The sequence below is a fragment of the Sceloporus undulatus genome, chromosome 2 (genome assembly GCF_019175285.1).
Source record: "Sceloporus undulatus isolate JIND9_A2432 ecotype Alabama chromosome 2, SceUnd_v1.1, whole genome shotgun sequence".
NCBI lineage: Eukaryota > Metazoa > Chordata > Lepidosauria > Squamata > Phrynosomatidae > Sceloporus > Sceloporus undulatus.
The window spans coordinates 241027713-241048049 of NC_056523.1; the positions used below are offsets into that span (position 1 = coordinate 241027713).

At 41.8% G+C, this 20337-nt stretch overlaps 1 protein-coding gene across 2 annotated transcripts in view; it reads left to right on the forward strand.

Annotated features, from left to right (window-relative positions):
* Positions 1-14018: 14018 nt before the first annotated feature.
* The window catches only part of RFX3 (regulatory factor X3), a 183611-nt gene continuing 177292 nt past the window's right edge, over positions 14019-20337 (forward strand). For both annotated transcript variants that reach the window (XM_042453967.1, XM_042453969.1), the window contains exon 1: positions 14019-14285. The gene's annotated coding sequence lies outside the window, so the exon portion shown is untranslated. The remainder of the gene's footprint in view (positions 14286-20337) is intronic.

Genomic DNA, 20337 nt, shown 5'->3' on the forward strand with positions numbered 1-20337 from the left:
AGTTTTATTTTTATACCGCCCTTCCGCAGATCAGGGCGGTTTACAACATGATAAAATACAAAATACAGCAATACAATAAAAATACAATAAAACAACAACAATATAAAACCCCCGTTAGCCCATCCTCTTTGCCACAGAAGAGGAAGGGAGGCCCACTGGACTTTTAGTCGGGGAATGCACGATGGAAAAGAAAGGTTTTCAGATCCTTTCTAAATTGGGCCAGGGAGGTAGTCGAGCGGAGCTCTGTGGGCAGCGTGTTCCAAAGGGCCGGGGCGGCGATGGAGAATGTCCTCCTCGTGGTGGAGGACAGCCTAGCCCCTGGCACCCTAAGTAATTGCTGCCCAGATGTTCTGAGGGTGCGGGACGGAATGTACGGGGAGAGGCGGTCCTTCAGGTATCCTGGGCCCAAGCCATTTAGGGCTTTATAGGTCATTACCAACACCTTATATTGTGCCCGGAAGCGAATAGGCAGCCAATGCAGATCTTTAAGCACCGGTGTAATATGGCTAGCCCTGGAAGTTCCAGTGACCAGCCTGGCTGCCATATTCTGTACCATTTGCAGCTTCCGGGTTTGGTATAAGGGTTGCCCCATGTAGAGTGCGTTACAGAAATCCAATCTCGAGGTTACCAGAGCATGTACTACCGTTTCAAGGTCCCTCTGGGCCAGGTATGGGCGCAGCTGGCAAATAAGCCGAAGCTGATAACAGGCGTTCTTGACCGTCGCATTCACCTGAGCAGTCAGGTGAAGCGACGAGTCAAGAAGCACCCCCAGACTGTGCACAGAGTCCTTCACAGGGAGCGTGACCCCGTTCAGGACAGGTGGAACTACCGCCATTCCTGGACCAGGGGAACCTATCACAAGTACCTCCGTTTTCTCTGGATTCAGTTTGAGTCGGTTTTTCCTCATCCAGCCCATTACTGACTCCAGACAGGCCACGAGAGGAGAGATGCCATCCTCAGTCACTGCATCAGTCGGAGACATAGAGAAGACTATTTGGGTGTCATCAGCGTACTGATAACCCCACGCCCCATGTCTCCGGATGATCTCTCCCAGCGGTTTCATGTAAATGTTAAATAGCATGGGAGACAGAATGGCTCCCTGAGGGACCCCAGTTTTAAGGGCCCTCTCATGGGAGCACACGTCTCCCAGCTGCACCATCTGGGACCTCCCGGAGAGGTAGGACCGGAACCACTGGAGCGCAGTGCCCCCGATTTCCACCTCTGCCAGGCGCCCCAGAAGGATACCATGGTCTATGGTATCAAAAGCCGCTGAGATGTCCAAGAGCACCAACTGGGACACGCTTCCCCTGTTGATGCCCAGACGGAGATCATCGACCAAGGCGACCATGGCCGTCTCAACCCCGTAACCCGCCTGGAAGCCAGTTTGAAATGGGTCCAGATAATCCGTTTCATCCAAGACCGCCTGAAGCTGGATCGCAACCGCCCTCTCGATCACCTTCCCCAAAAATGGCAGCAGCGAGACTGGCCGATAATTATTATGTACCAGGGGGTCGAGGGAGGGCTTTTTTAATATAGGTTTTACTATGGCCAATTTTAATTCTGATGGAAATTGCCCTTCCCTCAAAGATGTATTGATGATCCGGCGTAACAATAAAGTTACCGCCGGTCCCCCCTGGGCCGCTAGCCACGAGGGACAGGGATCGAGAGAGCAGGTTGTCTTCCGAACACTTCCGAGGATCTTGTTCACATCATCGGTACTTACCAACTCAAACTGATCCAGTTTAATGGAGTCCTCTACCCTAGGTTCTGCTTGAATGTTGGCGTTAAGACCTTCGCTTATCCGAGAGGTTTTATCCACGAAAAAGTCGTTAAATTTGTCACAGCAGGCCTTAGAAGGTTCAAGGATCTGGTTCGGGGCAGGAGGGAGCTGAGTTAGCTCCCTGACCACCCTGAACAACTCTGCTGGACGCGACTCCGCGGACGCGACACGAGCACCATAGAACGAATTCTTGGCTGCTCGTATCGCCTCTCCGTAGTCCTCTAACAGTTGGTCTAGGAGAGCCTTGTCGTCTAAGCGAAGGTGTTTCCGCCAATGGCACTCTAGCCGTCGCAGTTCCTGCTTCCTGGCCCGGAGATCTTCCGTATACCAGGGCTTACTAGCTTTCTAGATTTATTGTAAATACACACACACACACACACACACACGCTAACAACAATACATTTATAGAGTGCAATAATTGTGTGATCTCAGCCTGTTAACTCTTGGAAGTCACTATTCAGATGACTCACCTATATGGGGATGTTTTCCAAAGATGTCTCCTCCATTTGCCATGTGCCACCATGTTACACCACAGTGTTACATTTAAAAACAACATTATTTTAAAAGACACTAGTGAAGTGAAATCATGCTGTGATGTCATGCTGTAATTGCATCATTACAGCTTTTTTATTAATTAAAGGAAATACAATCTTGATGCAAGAGGTGAGGCTAATAGGGCAGTGCAAATGGCATTGTCAGTGTTGAAGAACTTCCTAGTATGGCACAGTGGCTTCAACATTGGACTAGCACTCTGGAGACCAGGGTTTGATTCTCTACTTGACCTTGGGCAAGTCACACTTTCTCAGCCTCAGGGGAAGGCCATGGCAAAACTCTGAACAAGTCTTGCCAAGGAAATCCCATGATAGGCTCGCCAGAGATTGGGAACAACTTGAAGACACACAACAGCAGCAGCAGCAACAACAAAAATCAACAACTGACTAGCATGAAAAACACTTTATACCTGTATAGGATTGAGCTGTGAATCAAAGATATGGAGGTAGGTAGGCATATGAATATATTTGGTGTTATTTTAGAATGCAATTATTTTTAGGTCTCAAGTCAAAATTCCAGGAGGAGGATATGCAGATGTAAAGAAAGAATTTTCCAGGACCACAAAAGATAAAATAAGATTAAACATTCCAAAGGTATTTGTTTGGGTAAACTCTTATTTACTTTGTTTGAGAACTACTATTACTCAATTTAGAAAAAATTGCAAATTATTTTCTCTAAAATAGTTGTCCAACGTTGTTTGTAATATGTTGGTAATATACAGAAAAGAAGCCTGAACCACACAAGAATTAAAATGAACAGTATGGATAAAGCCAGTCACTCCAATACACTCCTTGTACATACAGCGGGTTTTATTAGGACTTAAGTTCTTTCAGGTAAACGTGTTTAGGAATAAAGAGTAAAATATTTTAATCCTTGCTGTCTGATTTGTAAGAAAGAATTTATTTTTCTAAAAAAAGAAAAGCAAGGATTTTTGCTGGACTATGACATGCAAATCTGTAGACATACAGGAAGATAAATAAAGGGAATCTCATGTATTAAATGCACACAAGCAGGAAGTGTCTGCTTTCAGAAGTAGCATGCAAGGTTCCAGCATTTTTAACTCTACATTAAATTTTAAAAAATACAAGTTATCAATTATGTTCAGTTGTGTTTTTCTGTCCACAAAAGGCTCTTTGATGCATCAGAGGTTTTCATTGACCAAGTGTGTGATCTCTGCAAATTCTCACCTTTTTCTCCTGCAGCCCCCTATACTATCTCTCAAGAGATACTGGAGGGTACACCACTCAATTCTCTAGAATGATAGAAAGAATGATGCAGAAAGCTTCAGAGGAAAGGGAAATTAGCAAAAATCACAACCTTGTTCTGTTTACTGTAGCCTCTGCCAGCTAAAAGAGCTTTCTACGATTCAGTCCAGGTACAAACCTGCCATTTATTTTAAGCACTCTTGTGGTGGCTCCATGAGCACTACTTATCATTATTTGTGGGATTCCGTGCAGAAGAATGTGAGAGTTACCTTTGCTGGATTAAACCAACAGTTTATCAAGTCTACTAGTATTCTGTTTCTAGCAGCAGATGGCCTGGTAGTTCATCTGGAAGTTTACAAGCTGCAGGTTCTTTTCACCAAGGAAAACAAGTTGTTAATGTTTCCCTTAGCATCTTCTATTTGTAAGTATACTGCTTCTGTTCTTGGTGGGTATATTTAATTACCATGGAAAAAGCTTTTTTAAATATTCTGCATAAGGACTGTGGCTCAGGGCAAACAACACACTTTGTACAAAAAAGGCCCCAAGTTTAATGCATGCCATCACCAGGCTAGATCTTAAGAAAGTCACTTTTTAACAACTCCCAGAACCAACCTGACCATGTTGGCTGGGGATCCTGGGAACTGTGACTCAAAAAGTAATTTTTCTAAGTTCTGCTCCAGGTGCTGATGAGAAAGATCCTTGGTGAAAATCTTGATGATCTTCACTGCATATAAATGTTGTTAGCTGCCTCCAAGTCAACCTCAACTCATGGTGATGCAGTGAATGAGGTATCTCCAACTCCCCCTATCCTCTACCCCAATCTCCTTGATTGAGCCTATCCATCTGACATGTGGAATTCCTCTCTATTGCCCTCTACCTTCCCCAGCATTGTTGCTTTTTCTAGTGAGTCATGCCTTCTCATGATGTGGCCAAATTATGACAGCCTCAATTTACTCATCTTGACTTCCAGTTCAGGCTTGATTTGTTCTAGGACCCAATTATTGAAAAAGCGGAATAGAAATAAATTATTATTATTATTATTATTATTATTATTATTTGTCTTTTTGGTCCTCAGCACTCTTCTTCAGCATCGCATCTCAAAATGAGTTAATTTTCTTCCTATCTGCTTTCTCCACTGTCCAGCTTTCACATCTGTACATGGTAATGGGAAATACAATGGCTTGGATGATTCTAACTGTAAAGTTCAGCTGTATAGCTTTACACTTTAGGATTTTGTCTAGTTCTTTTATAGCAGAGATGAACTGACCACTGGTCTTTGTATAAGGCATCTTAGCAACAGCAAGTACATTTCTATACCACTTATCAATGCACTTAAGCACTCCCTAGGCGGTTTACAACATGCAAACTAATTGTCTCCAACAAGCTGGATACTCATTTTAGCGACCATGGAAGTATGCCAGGCTGAGTTGATCCTGACAGGGACAGTTGTAGGAAATAAAGTGTCTTGTATTTCTACAAATCTTAGATTTTTTTAAAAAAATGGACAGTGCCATTTCCCATAAACAAACACTCAATCAGATATCGTGCTATTAATGAACTCTTTTGTATTTCTTCATATTACAAGAAAAGTGATTCTGACTAAACACTAGGAAAAACACAAGGAAAAACTTCCTGATGGTAAAAGCTGCCAGTGGAACAGACTTTTTATTTTCATTGGAGGTTTCAAGCAGAGGTTGGCTGACAACCTTTCAGGGATGCTTTAGATATGGGTTGCATCCATCCATCCATCCATCCATCCATCCATCCATCCATCCATCCACCTATCTATCTATATTAAAAAGCTGAGTGCCAGGCAATTGAATAATTAATTAAGCAAATAAGTAAGTAATAATTACTGCATTGGACATTGGGTGACATTCTTGGGAGCAGAAAGCTTGCTTAGCAGCTCTAAGGAATGGTGCACCTTGATGTTGCTTCTCAGCCCCTACTCATGAGCGGCAGATCAAGAACTGGTGGAGGATGACAATGCACCATATGACACTTGTCTAGAACAATATTACTCTTCATTTCCTATACTAGTACTTAACATTGTATTGTGTAATGCATAGACTTGCCCAGAGTTTTAAGAATTTAGCTCGCAATCATCCAAACTACAGTAGTCTGTTACTTGCATTACTTCCTTTTATGTACTTTGTTTCTGTGCCTATATTTGTTTTTCTGAAATTAAGTAATGTATGTGGAGGAGGTACCTGTATTAATTTTCTTGACATTTCTAAATATGCTCTATTTTTCTGAAATCTGAAAATAATACAGTCGTCCCTCCATTTTCACAGGGGATCTGTTCCGGACCCACCCATCCACCCCCCGTGAAAATGGAAATTCACACATATTCAGGCCCTATTGGCTTGAATGGCTGCATGCGCACATGCCATTTTAACCCTCCCCAGTTGCTGGTCTGCAAAGGACCAAGACAGTGGACTCAAAGGCCTGTTACATACAGCCAAAATAAAGCTGCTTCGAGTGAAATAGGGGTTTCAATATGCATGCGTCCTAAGAGTCCAGAAGCACACACCAAAGCCATGCTCCAGTCCTAGGGCTGGAGCTGGCTTTGGTGTGATTTCTGGACTCTTAGGACGCATGCATCATTGAACACCGTATCTCCACTGTGACTCGAAGCAGCTTTATTTTGGCTGTATGTAACACGCCATGATTCTGCAAAAAAATTGAAGGAGGACTGTAATAACTGCTCACAACAAAGGGATTCTTTGGTGTTCTAGAATGGTTTAAAATAGGGCAGTCCTAAGAAATGTTACTGAGGAAGAACACAATGACATCCTTCTCATGCCATGTATAAAATCTCACTGGACTGGGAGAAGGGCATCTTGGCATGAGAGAGAGAGACCATGAGAGAGTATCCCCACCACACTCTAAAGAAGCAGGTTAGCTTAATGCATGGAGATCAAGATACCTTGAGTCCTTCTTCGTCATCTGCTGCCCAATATGATTGCCTCACCCATCCTAATGGTAAAGCCAGCCCTTGTTTAAGAAGCAGATTGTCTGGAACTTCAAATGTGTAACACTGACTAGACCTTCGGCCAGACTAGCCTGAAGAAAGGGGAGAGAAAAGTCCCAAGTATATATTTTATTTGGCAAAAGCATAATTTAATGCCCTGACTATATTGTATGCAGAAATTGTTTAGCTTTTAACTGTAACCTTCAAGTAATTGTGAAGTCATTACCTGCTTCTTCAGTTTATTTGAAAGGTTAATTGTATGCATTTCTAGGAATTCGTTAGTGGTTTTTATTTTATTTTTTATTTAAACAGACACGTAAAACTAATACACAATCATCCAAACATATAAACTTAACCACATATATACCTACCCCACAATACCAACCACTCCAGTTATCCCACAGACAGTAAGAACAGACACGTAGAAGGCCCATTATCCCCATCTTCCATACCCCTAATTTATTTCCTATCCATTCCTCCCTAACATTTCTTCATACCATCTTCTTCCTCACTTAAGTGGATAGTCTCTTATTTATGCCATACTCTCATACCATTTGGATTTCTTTTAACACATTCTTCATCTTACCTCAGAAAAACCTCGCTATACCTCCATTCTCTTCTCAGTTCTCTTTTTCTCTTTTCCCTTATTTTCTTCTTATCACTACATCTATTAATTCCTTCTTTTCTTCTTAACTCTTCTATTCACTTCTATTCACTTATTCATGCAATTCTCCTTCCAATATGTTATCACTAGATCTCAATCTTCTTCTACTGTTATATTTTTCTCCTCTTTCATCTTTCTTGAGAGCCTATCCATGTCTCACAAGTCTAACAATTTCTCTATCCATTCTTCTATTGCTGGTGTTTGATTTGCTTTCCAATTTTGGGCATACAATAGTCTTGCTGCGGTCATCATGTATAATATCAATTTAGTATATTTTCTCTCTACTTCTTTTTCCAATACATGCGTCGTGTTTAACAAAAACCATTCCGGTTTCATGTTAAAGATTTTTCTCAACATTTTTATAATAGCCATATGCATATTGTTCCAATATTTTTTTTGTCTTCTTCCAATTCCACAGTAATTCTATGGTAATATGACTCCTCTTTTTCCTTATATTTCCAACAATTGGTGTTTAAGTCTTTATACATTTTATCCAATTTCTCTGGGGTTAGATGCCACATGTATAACATTTCATAATAATTTTCTTTAAGATTCTGAGCCAATGTAAATTTATTTGTTCTTTCCAACGCTTTTTCCCAATTTTGTAACTTTATATTATATTGAAATAGTTGACTCCATTTAATCATAGACTCCTTAACTGTCTCTTGCTGTAGCACTGTCTGTAATAAAACCTTATATATAATTTAGGTATCTTTTTTTTCCTTTCCTTCTTCAAAGAATATTGTAGCTAATTCATTTTTATTTTCTTCTGCCCTGACTTTATTGTACAAAGAAAGTGTTTAGCTTTCAACTGTAACCTTCAACTTATTGTGAAGTCATTACCTGCTTCTTCGGTTTATTTGAAAGGTTGATTGTATGCACTGCTAGGAATTCATTCGTGATTTAAAATTTTTAATTTTAAAGCTCTCCGTTTCTTTTTGCTTGCTTTGCCCAAGGAACAAACCAAACATGTTTTTAAGAGTTATTAGTATTTCTTAAACTAGCTATTTCAAAAATCCAAGCAAACCACAAAAATGTAATAGAGGAAAACACAATTTTTAGGTTTCCTGTGTGGCAATGATTACTGCAATGGCTACAACTGGTACTGTCAGTTTCAGGGAACTGTTTCTTGTTGCAATTTAGTCTGTGATTATGTTTTGTTTTTTGAAACAGTGAAACAATTCCTCAGATAAGGGAAGGGACATACCAAGGAAAGGGCTGTAGCGCTGTGTCAGAGTACACACTTTGCATGCAAAATGTTCTAGATTCAATCCCTGGCATCTACAGTTAGGGTATGGGAAAGTTTCTAATACTGGAGAATCACTGGCAGTCATATAGATAAATGGTGAGCTAGATGATCCAGTGGTCTGACAATACAAAACAGCTTCCTCTTTTGTTTGGAAAGACAGGCACAACGTACCAGCTTACATCTATCTCTGTGTTGAATTTTACATCTAAAATGTCAGTTCCAATAATATTTAATTTTCTGGAGTCTCATTCTGGAAGTATAGCCATACATAGAGGCATCCAGCACCTGATAATACAGAAGCAAGGTAGAATGAGCAGGAGGGTGGCAAACACAGATGAAAAGGCAATGCAACTCTCCTGGAAAAGAGACTGATGGAATCAGAAACCGAATGCAGAAACTGGTAGGAATTTTTTACAATTTCCTTCTCCTTCGATATGCCTGTCATAACTGCAGAGATATCTTGGGGAAAGGGTGTTTTCTGAAGACAACATCTGTGAGCCACGTGGAGTGCTGTCCTTATACAGCTGGTGCTGATCCTCCCAGGCAGAGCAGGCTTCGAGATCAGCTCCATGCAAATGTTTCTACACTCAGAATCCATGTGTTTAACTTGAATGAAAACAGAACTTAATGATTTTGGTGCAATCTAAATAGGAAAAGAGTTCTTCCTGTGTTTATACCTAATGGCCTTTCCCATCGATCCACAGTTCCTAAATATAAACTCAGCTTGGAAGTGTTTGAAGGCACCACTTGATAGAGCATTGGTGAGGCTCTACTAAAGACAGTGAAATAGGTTACCTTTTTAAATCTATCTATCTATCTGTCTATAATTTTATTCATTTGTATCCCATCTTTCTCTCAATAATGACTCTCAAGGCAGCAAACAACACGTTGTTGCTGTTATGTACCTTCAGGTCTTTTCCAACTCATGGCAATAGGTGAACCTATCATGGGGGTCTTTTGTCAAGGATTGTTCAAAGGGGTTTTGCCATTGTCATCCTCTGAGGCTGAGAGAGTGTGACTTGCCCAAGGCCACGCAGTGGATTTCATGGCCTTGGTGGGAACTGAACCCTGGTCTTTAGAGTTGCCACACTGACTCTTAAATAACACATTACACCTATTTGAATCAGCTTCTTATATAGCACAGCTCAAGGGTTTCCATGACTGCTATCTTAGCAGAGTTGTAAGTGCAGGTCCTTGTATGGAGAAAAATAAATAAAACCGAAGCTCCTCAGCCTCCATTCCTGTAGTATTTTGAAATACAACATGATGAATGGAGGTGCATGATCTAGTTCTATTTGAGCCACTAAAATAAATGTAATCATGACTAGTAGTAAATGGATTTGAGTATGATATTACTGCATGATGTTCTGAACTCCTGGTTGAAATGACAGTATGCAAAAGTAACAGTACAAATAGGCGTGTGTTAAAAGTACTGCTCGTTTCTCAGTCTAAGACATTAAAATCTGACCCCTTTCCTATAAAATCCAGAAATTCTTTTGAAAAAGGAAAACTTCTATATGTCCCAGTTTACATTCAAAGCCTTGTCTGTGTAAAGGACATGCTCACTGAAAGAGTGACTCCAGCTTTGTTCTAGGACTGTACATAGAGAAGCAAAGCTCTTGAAATTCATCCAGCCACTGAGTCCAAAATTCAGTTTTTCCAGAGGAGTCTGGCATCATTAGCAGCAGACTGTTTAGTAGTCACTCAGCTTATTCACAATGGCCATCTTAGAGTCCTAAATTACTGCTAAAGAGAAATAATCAAGACTATCTGATGTGGATTAGCTATGCCTTACCCTGTTACATTCAGATGTAAGGGAGTAACATGCAACTAGGTGAACATTTTTACTAGGCTGGGAGTGAACATGAGAGTTTATCTGATTTATTTATTTATTTATTTAAAGAACTGTGTGTTACAACAATGAAATCAAATATTTCTGAATTGATCTTAAGACTCAAACCTGCCTAAAATTCTATGTACTTTTTATTTTGCTAGTCTTAATCCATGTCTTGTACCCCGTGGGGGGAAATAGCACGTTCCCATCTTCTTTAAGGCAAGACTTCATGTATTTAAACATTTTCATCAGTCCGCTTTGTTTATTGTTTATCACATGATGGAAATCTTCAGCCTTTTCTGATAAAATAAAGGGATTTATATTTGTATTTTTTCTTGGATTATGTATTTTGGATCAAGTATAATGACCAAAAATAAACAGAATATGACAGACAAAGGGACTTTATGCATGTGGTGTGAATTGCCTCTAACATCTTGATCAGTGTTTATTTTATGTTAAAAATGTCAGTGCCATCCTACAATATAAATATCTACATGGTGATTTACTTACACAGCAATGTACACCAATATGGTGTACTACTCCGGTCCAGACTGGCCATCGTTCACTTTCATAATATGTGTTATTTAACCTGAAATACATTAAACAATGTGATTCAGACCTTGAACCTGAACTCATCATTAAAGAAAGTAAGGTTACCATTTCATTTATAAATAGGACTGGAAAAGTTTTTTAAAATACCTCAAAATAGGTGGTGATGGTAATGAAACAATACCGGAACTCCTTGTACTGAACAGCACAGCTACTTTTACTTTGCCAAAGATGCTCCTTAAGTTGCAACAGTCATTGAAATTCAATGGCAGGGGATGCTCATTATTCTACATTAGCTATGAGGTCTACTAAAGTATGTGCTTTCAATGTGTCATTAAACAAGAGGTTAATCTGAGCATCCAGTCAACCTAAATCCAGGGTAGACAGTTTATGAGCCCTCTATACATTGGGAAGGCCCACTGATTCTAATCTAGCTTTCTCAACCTTTTGTGTGCTTTCAAGTCATTTCAGAGTCATGGTGACTCTATTATTGGGTTTTGTTAGCAAGATTTGTTCAGAGTAGATTTGCCATTGCCTTCTCCTGAGGCTGAGAGCATGTGACTTGCCTAAAGTCACCCTGTAGTTTTTGTTTGACTGACCAGGAATCGAACCCTGGTCTCCAAAGTCCAACAACACTCAGACCACTACATAACACTGACTGGGTATTACCTGTAGAGATATTTCTGCCTCTTGCAGGAAAACAGAAAGGAAAAAAACAACCTATTTGTTCAAATAAATATACAAGGTGTAGTGGTTGTCAAGTGAGGTGCCACTCTCAAGGGATCTCCAGTTAGTCCTCTGCTGAGACAGTTCAAAGATACAGCTGTGTGTCTTTAGCATCTAAAGAGATCTTGTAGCACCTTTGAGACTCACTGAAAGAAAGGAACTGGCAGCAGGTGCTTTCCTAGGCTTAGGTCTACTTCCTCACACTGGGAGAGGCAGTGGTAAGAGAAGTGGACCTCACAAAGGGCCCAAACAGACAGGCCAAAACAAAGCTGCTTTGGATCACTTTGGAGGTATGCTGTTTAAATGATGCATGCGTCCTAAGCGTCCGGAAGCCACACCAAAGCCACGCTCCAGTACTAAGGACTGGAGCACAGCTTTGGTGCAGCTTCTGGCCTCTTAAGATGCATATGTCATTTAAACAGCATACCACCAAAGTGACCCAAAGCAGCTTTATTTTGGCCTGTCTGTTTGGGCCCAAAGAAGCTGCGTGGCCCACAAAGAAAAGTTGCAGAGGCTGTCCCCCCCGCCCTCTCTTACGAAAGTGTCACAGCAGCAAAGCTTAGTCCAACCACATTGCCCAGAAACCACACCAGCCACCCTTTCCTCCCTGGCAGAAGCACTGGGCACACTCAGGCCCATTCCTGGTGCCATGAGAGGCTGAAGGAGGCCCTGCCCCTGCCTCTCTCGCCTTTTCTTTCAGCCTTGCAGTAGGCAGCACTGGACCCAACTGGAGGAGGGCCGTGGCGGGCAGCAATTCAGCAACAACATATTGCTAAGGGCTTCCTTGCCCACATTTTGGGGAGAGCGGGTAAGTAGCAGTGTGTATCCCCCTCTCACTTGAGAAACCAACAGGAAGCCCAAGAGTAGAATTCAAAGATATAGCCGTGTCAGTCTGTAGACTCAGTATGACAGAGATCCTGTAGCACCTTCGAGACTCACTGAAAGGAAGAAGTTGGCAGCAGGAGCTTTCCTAGACTTAAGTCTACTTCCTCAGATGCATTTGGTCATATATATATATATGTGTGTGTGTGTGTGTGTGAATATAAACAACAAAGATACAATCCAAAGATATAGCTATGTAAGTCTGTAGACTCAGTATGTAATAGAGATCCTGTAGCAACTTTGAAACTCTCTGAAAGAAAGAAGTGTAGGAAAGCTCATGCATTCGTAGACTTAAGTTTATTTCCTTAGATAAATTTGGTCATACTGTATATATATATATACACACACACACACACAATAAAGATACAATTCAAAGATATAGCCGTGTTAGTCTCTAGAATCAGTCTGTAGAAAGATCTTGTGGCACCTTTGAGATTGACTGAAGGAAGATGGCAGCATGAGGCTTCCTAGGCTTAAGTTTATTTCCTTAGATAAATCTGGTCATATATATATATATATATATATATGAGAATATATACAATGATATAGCTGTGTTAGTGCATAGCGATCTTGTGGTGCTTTTTGAGACTCTCTGAGAGAAGTTGGCAGCATGAGCTTTCGTAGACTTAAATCCACTTCCTCAGATGCATTTGGTCATATATATATATATGTATATGTGTGTGTGTGTGTGTGTGTATATATATATATGTATGCATGTGTCTATGTATAGAATAACGATACAGTACAATCCAGAGACCTAGCTGTGTAGAGTCTGTACAATGAGTACGTAGAGGGACCTTGTAGCACTTTTGAGACTCATTGAAAGGAAGGAGTTGGGAGCATGAGCTTTTCCTGTGCTTCAGTCTACTTCCAAGGGGGAGGCGTTTTTACAGCCAGGGAGGCCCGCGGCGGTGCCCCCACCTAAAATGGCGGCAGGGCGACCCTCACCCTGAGCCATTTTAAGGGCCAGCAGTGAGAAGCAGCGGATGGGGCAGGAGAAGAGAAGAGCCCCTTCTGCTTCTCCTCTCAGGCAGCTCTGAAAGGAAGGAAAGCAAACAGAGGGAGGAAGGACGGAGGCCGGCGCCTGAAGGAGGTGCGCGCCTTCCTCCTCTTCTTCCTCCTCCTCCTCGGCGCTCCACATCCGGGACATTGGCCTCCCCTGGTTGATTCCCTCTCTCTCTCACACACAACAACCGCCGCCGGAAATGACAAGGAAGCCACTGCCAGGTTTCCCCCACGCGGGAGCAGCAGAGGAGAGAGTGACCACGCCCCTTAGAGCTTCCCCCTCCCGGCAGCGGGGGGGGGGCGGGGGCGGGGTTTCATCGCAGCGCGCGCACATGCGCCACAGCAACCGCCGACGCGGAGTTGAATAACCGCCGCTATCAACCGTCGCGTTGCCCTCATAGCGCATGCGCGGCGCTAGGACGATACGGAGAGAAACGTAACACCTCTCCCTCCCCCCGCCCCCACACGAAGCGCCAAAGCTTTCTGAGAGGGAAGGGAAGCTAAAGGGGGGTCGCTCGAGGCGTCCTGTCAGTCACCCCTTAAGCCCCGCCTCTTCCGGGCCGACGAAGCTGGGCGCCCTCCTCCTCCTCCTCCTCCTCCTCCTCCCTCTCTTTGGCTCTCTCTCTCTCACTCTCTCCCTTTTGTGAGTTATAGCAACCGTTGCCTTGTGAATCAAGCGCCATAGTCACCGTAGTCCTGGCGACTGTTACCCATCAACAACAACGGCTCCTCTCCTCCTCCTCCTCCTGTTCCTCCTCCTCCTCCTCCTCCTGCTGTTCCTCCTCACCCCCATCCTCACCATCACCCACAACAACCAGCAGGATCACCACCACCATCGCCAACACCACAGCCCTCCACAACCCAGGTGAATATGACTGTTGCTGTTGTTGTTGTTGTTGTGGGGATTCTCCCTCCCCCCCCCCGTCTGGGGTTCTTGCTGTTGGTTCCCTCCTCCCGTTCCCTCTCTTTTTATCCCCCCTTCATCCAGGGTTGGCCTGGAGCTGCTTCCATTGGGATTCAGTGGGGGAAGGATGCATCCTCTTTGGTGTTGTGTGTGTGTGTGTGGTTGTATGATCCCATTCCTGGCCTGTGTTCTCTTTATATGGGCTCCCCTTCTTCCCTCCCTTCACTTTTTATCCCCCTGGAGCTGCTTCAATGGGGAAAGTGGGGGAAGGATGCATCCTCTTTGGTTTTGTGTGTGTGTGTGTGTGTGTGTGTGTGTGTGGTTGTATGATCCCATTCCTGGCCTGTTCTCATTATATGGGCTTCCCCTCCCTTTTTATCCCCCCTTCATCCAGGGTTGGCCTGGAGCTGCTGCTCCATTGGGCTTCAGTGAGGAAAGTGGGGGAAGGATGCATCTTCTCTGGTTGTGGTTGTATGATCCTATTCCTGGCCTGTTCTGGGTTCCCTTTATATGCCCCCCCTTTCCCACCCCTCTTCGGCTCTCAGGGTGGGCTACAAGGACCCAGAGGGGAGTTTGGTATTATTATTATTATCAAGTAATAAATAATAATAATAATAATAATTGATATTTATTATTGTGGTGAATTATGGTGGAAGGAGGGGATTGGAGAAGGAGAGGGAAGCACACTTGTGGGTCACCACACACACACACACACTCTCTGTGGATGTGGTGCTTTGGGGTTTTTTGTTTCCTTTCCTCTGCTGCCTATTCTGGAAGTTGCTGGAAGAAGGGGGGATGCTTCTTCCAGTTCTGCATATTGTTTCTGGTTATACGCGCACACACACACACACAAAACTTTAGCACCCAACAAAACCAAAACCATGCCCCCATTGGGGTTGTTTCCCCTCCTCTTGGCACTTGTGTGTGTGTGTTGGGCCTTGCTTGGACTCCAGATGGGATTTTGTGGATTTTGGAGACTGGGGGGGGGGTGTTGCTGTTTTTTTGTGTGTTTTTCAAAGTAACATATTTGAAGGGATTTCAAATGGACAGTTTCTCCACAGGTTTGCATTGAAATCATGGTGCATTAGACTTTACAAAGAGTTCAGTTCCTTATAGGAGGGCTACTTCTCCAATATGCACTTAGTTCCCAGCCACTGTTATTTAGTTTACACAACTCTTTTTAAGTGGGAAATATTGCATTTTCCCCCTGCATCTGATCCTCTTCTCCACACTGGCTTTTAAAACCCCTTTCTGCGCTTTGTTATGAGCAGGTTGTTGGCCTCCTTATTGCCATTAACTTTGTGGCGAGGGGACACTGGCCTTCTTTGTGTGGCATATCATCCTCCTGTTGTTACACACCTCGCCACAACTTCGTGTTTATTTGCAATCTGTTGGCGAAATCTTCACATTCACCTTTGTTTTTCCTTCTTCCCCCCCCCCTTTTTTTTTTTACTTTTGGGATGTAATTTGAATTGAGTACTCAGCCTTGACTTCACCCGTGATTGTGGCAAAAGATGCATTTTGTGTTTTATCGTCAACCTCTCTAATCCTCAAACACCATAAAATGTAGCTTTATTTGCCCTTTATGAGACTGTACATATTAAAGAGAAAAGGGCAGGAGAGAGAGGGGAAATCATAGCCAGAAATCACATTAAGTTTTATAGCTTTTAGGAACATGGTGGGTTTTGTATTTTGTTTTTTCCTTCCCATGGGGTTCAGAAAGTGTCAGGCTGACCATAAAGAATTACGAATCATCTGAGCTTAATAGTGTGTGTACATTTAATCATTTTCACGGTTGCTAGTTGAGATCTGCAGAATTGTGCTAGGAGCATCTGGTAATTGTTTGTTCTTTCTGGACAAAAGGTAAAATTTCTGGTACTTACTCACTGGGAGAATTTGTTGATTTTCCGTTACTTTACACTTGATGCCTCCATCTCTTTTCTTCTAACATGGCAGCAAATCATTGCTTAGTGTGCAATGATGGTCACCAGAGTTAACATTTTATTGGAACTGCAGTCCTGGGCGCATGCTTATTTAACTCAGCTACATGGGACTTATGGCTGTGTAAACATGCATAGGATTGAACCGCGTGAATATTAATGATTTAAAAGGACCTGCCTCTTTACTCGTTTTAGTTAATGAGACTTTGGAATTTTGAATGTTTCCCCAACTGTTTTTGTTGTCGTTGTTAATTTGGTTCATTTTGTATAAGGGAGACTAATTCAATTGTGAATATTGTTGTCTTTCACATATTTGAAACCTGTATTGAATAGGTGGTTGCTTGTAACAGTGCCAGCAGTAAGATATTGATTTATCTGACAGAGCAGCCCCTGAAGAATGTGACAGTGTTTATTATACCCCAGATTGTCAAGTGAGGAGCAGGTTACACAATTAATGCTTTGGTAAAACTAGAACTACTTTCTCAATTAATACTTGTGTCTCATATAGTATAATTTGCATGTTATATTAAAGATTTGTGATTATTCCGTGGACAGTAAAGAAAATATCATTCTTGCTCAGACCACTACAGACCCATTACACTACAGTTTAACACGTAAATACTGAATATAATTATTACGTATTCAGAAGATTATGAAGCCTACTTAACAGCACTTTCTGTGTTGTATTCTTATTATAAGAATAGCTTTCTTTTCCCTCTTCCTATTGGCTATACCCACCAGTTGGTTTTTCTTTAAAATAAAATCATTGATTTAAAAAGCTAGTAAAAAGATCTGATTATTTTCTTTCTGGCTCACAATACAGTAGTACAAGGTATTATCACTGTGATTATAGTGTCCCATAGGCAATGAACAAGAGTATATGAGGGTTTGTTTTCTTTCTCTGACTAGGATCCAATAGTTTACTTCTGCTACATTTCTTTCCTCCTTTCCCCCTCCAAAAAAAACTATTCTAGAGGGCTGAGAAACTCTATGTTTTTAGTGCTGCAGATAGCTACAGTTGGAGGAGCAGGGAAAGAAAGTCCATGTTCTGCTGGTACTGAATGCTGAAGTACACTGTACACTCTTGGCCTGTGACTAGTAAAATATTTTGTGATCTGATCATTCAGGTAGTGAACCATTTTCTTCATTCACGTTAATTCACTTACCAGATCAGGGGATATGAGATGGAAATTGCATCTTATAATGACAGATTCAGTAGCTTTCTATTGTGCCTTAGTATGTCAGTTCTCTTCAGGTATCCCAGTTGGCTTTTGCTAAGTGTAGGCTATCAGGACTGCTGTGCTACTAACTTAAATACAGGAAATATGTCCTGTTGTAATCCTGTAGATAAATTTTGTGTGAGGAAGACTCAGTGTGTTGTGGAAAGAGACAGAAATTTCATCTACCTTTCCTTATTTGATTTTCAAAAACCCACATATTAAAATAAATATATATGGAGAATTTTTGTTCATCTGCAGGCCATTGGGCGGATTGTAAATTCCTGATTGTTGAAGAAAGTGTAGTGTGCATTTCTGTGTAAGTGGACTTCAACTATCTTTTCTTCCATCTGCACATCCAGGACTGTTCCTGGGGAATTCCCTAATCCCCACAGTAAGTTTGTGGAATGGGAGAGGAAATTTATTCTGCCAATAGAGTCTGTAACACTGGATGGATGTAACTGAATATACAGTGGGCCCTTAGTACCTGCTGGGTTTTGGTTCCAGGACCCCCATGGATAACTAAATCTGTGGATACTCAAGTTCCATTAAATACAATGGCATAGTAAAATCATGTCCCTTATGTAAACTGGAAAATCGAGGTTTGCTATTTGGAACTTATACTTTTGGGGGAGAATATTTTCAAGCTGTGGATGCTTGAATCCGTGGATAAAAAATCTGTGGATAAGAAGGGCTGACCGTAAGTTAAACCATAATGAGCAGGGAAAATTTTGGGAAATTTTGAAGCCATAGGGGGAAGGATACCTTACTTCTAGGGAAAAAACTTCATCTATCTGAGATGGTTGTCCTCTTCCACTGAGCGCGCAGCTTAGGGAGCGATGGACATGGAGTGGTTAAGGAGGAAGGGGACACGCACCTAACCAGCCAGATCAGCCGAATCATCTCTGGTGATTAATGGGATAACAGACATTTCAGCTAGATCACCTGGCATCATTTGTGCTTGCTTTGGCAGCACATATACTCTGGGGGTGGGGTGAGAGGAATAATATTCAGAATTCATTAATGCAATATTAGCACTCTTTATGGGGTTACAAGTCAGTTTAGGAATTTAAACATATTATATATATAACATGAGTTGCACAATATCATATTTGGTATATGAAAAGTATACTTTATTCAAAATACAGTATAACTACAAATGTGAACTTTTAATTGATTTATTTTTATATTTTTCCTAAAAATAGAGGAATTTTCTCTATTTTGTCTCCAACCCATTCTCTATATCATGCAGACATAACATCCTCATTCACATAAAATAACTTGAAAAAGGAAAGCATGACCAGGAATTGTAATAACTTGATACTGTATAAAGTTTTACAAAAATGTCTTCCTCTTACATAATTTTTAGAAATTATTTTTGGGGTAGGGAATATGTGAACCTCTTGTTGTAAACCTTTCGTTCATTATTTTAAAAGAAAATTTACCATGATCCAACTTTAAATCCCCCCCCCCCCCAGGAAGAAAGGCTTTGAGGAGGAAAAGTAGGAAAAAACCTCTCCTTCCCATTTTCCCAGTTTTTTCTTGCGCCTTCACATCTCTTATAATGACAGCATTTTTCCTATTATGCTTCCTGAGATACTGCACATAGTATTTAGTGTACCCTGTCCCAAGATTTCAGGTCGTGATCTATTTTCTGAGTTGATCTTGGGACAGGGTACACTAAATACTATGTGCAGTATCTCAGGAATCATAATAGGTTCAGAAGACAGATCTTAAAATCCAATTCCCTTCTTGTTCCAGTTTCTGGGCCTAGCTAAGAAGATCATCTGCCATCTACAGTAATTCCATATCTCTTTCATATTATTCTCTTCTCCTTGATCATCTGATATCCATTTGAAGACAGGATGAGTAGTCCTGATTCCAAGATAAATGTAAATTCATTTAAATCTATTTTTGAGATTTATATTCTTATTTACTAAAGTGAGTATATATTGAGCTAACTGTAATACAGTATATGAATGCTTAGGTATTATTAAGAATAGCGAGTGGGTAAACATTTCTGGAAGTTGTATACTTAGTGTGTAGTTACTGGAACATGCACCCAAGAATGCACAAAGATCCTCTCATGGACATACATCCGTCTGAGCATGTTTCTTTCATGCGTTTCAACAGCCTTTCTTTAGCTCCTTTTGACTTACAGGAGCATGGATGGTTTACTGAACTGTTTTGCCTCATACAAATGGGGGGCAATTTATCTTAATGCTTATTTGAGCTGGCAGCTGTAGCTGAACCTTTTGTACTCTTGGATTGACTAGTAACCAACAGGTCAGCTGTACCTCCAGAAGCTTAATTTTGTAAGTCTTGACTAGATTTAGGTGCTTTCACTAGAAGGAGAAGCAGATTGTCCTCAGTGCTGAGATGATTGGGTCCTTCAGTTCGTGTTAGTTTTCCTCTCTTCTTGGCTAGGCATAGGAGGGATGACATGGCTCCTTTCCACAAGTCTGCCCCATATTCTGTGACAGCTGTATTTGTGATTTGGATATTGGTTATCAACTGACAAGGTAAGGAGGAAAGAACAATGAGGAAAGAAATATCTTTGGGGTAAAACAAATTGCCCCTTTGTGGAGGCTTCCTGGAGGTTTGCAGGCATGTTGCTTAGACGACACACACACACCCAAACCTCCATGAAGCCACCTGCTCAACCACACGGGGGGCAGCTTTGTGGCGCTCTGGCAGTGCGGCGTTTAGACACAGCATGCCACAGGAGCACTGCAAAGCTACCGCGGCAACAGAAAAGTCTATGTTTTGCCGCCTCAAAAAGGAGCGGCTTTCTGCTGCTTCTTTTTGCACTGGCAGACAGCTGGGTTGAGGGCATGGTGAGCAGTTTCCATGGCC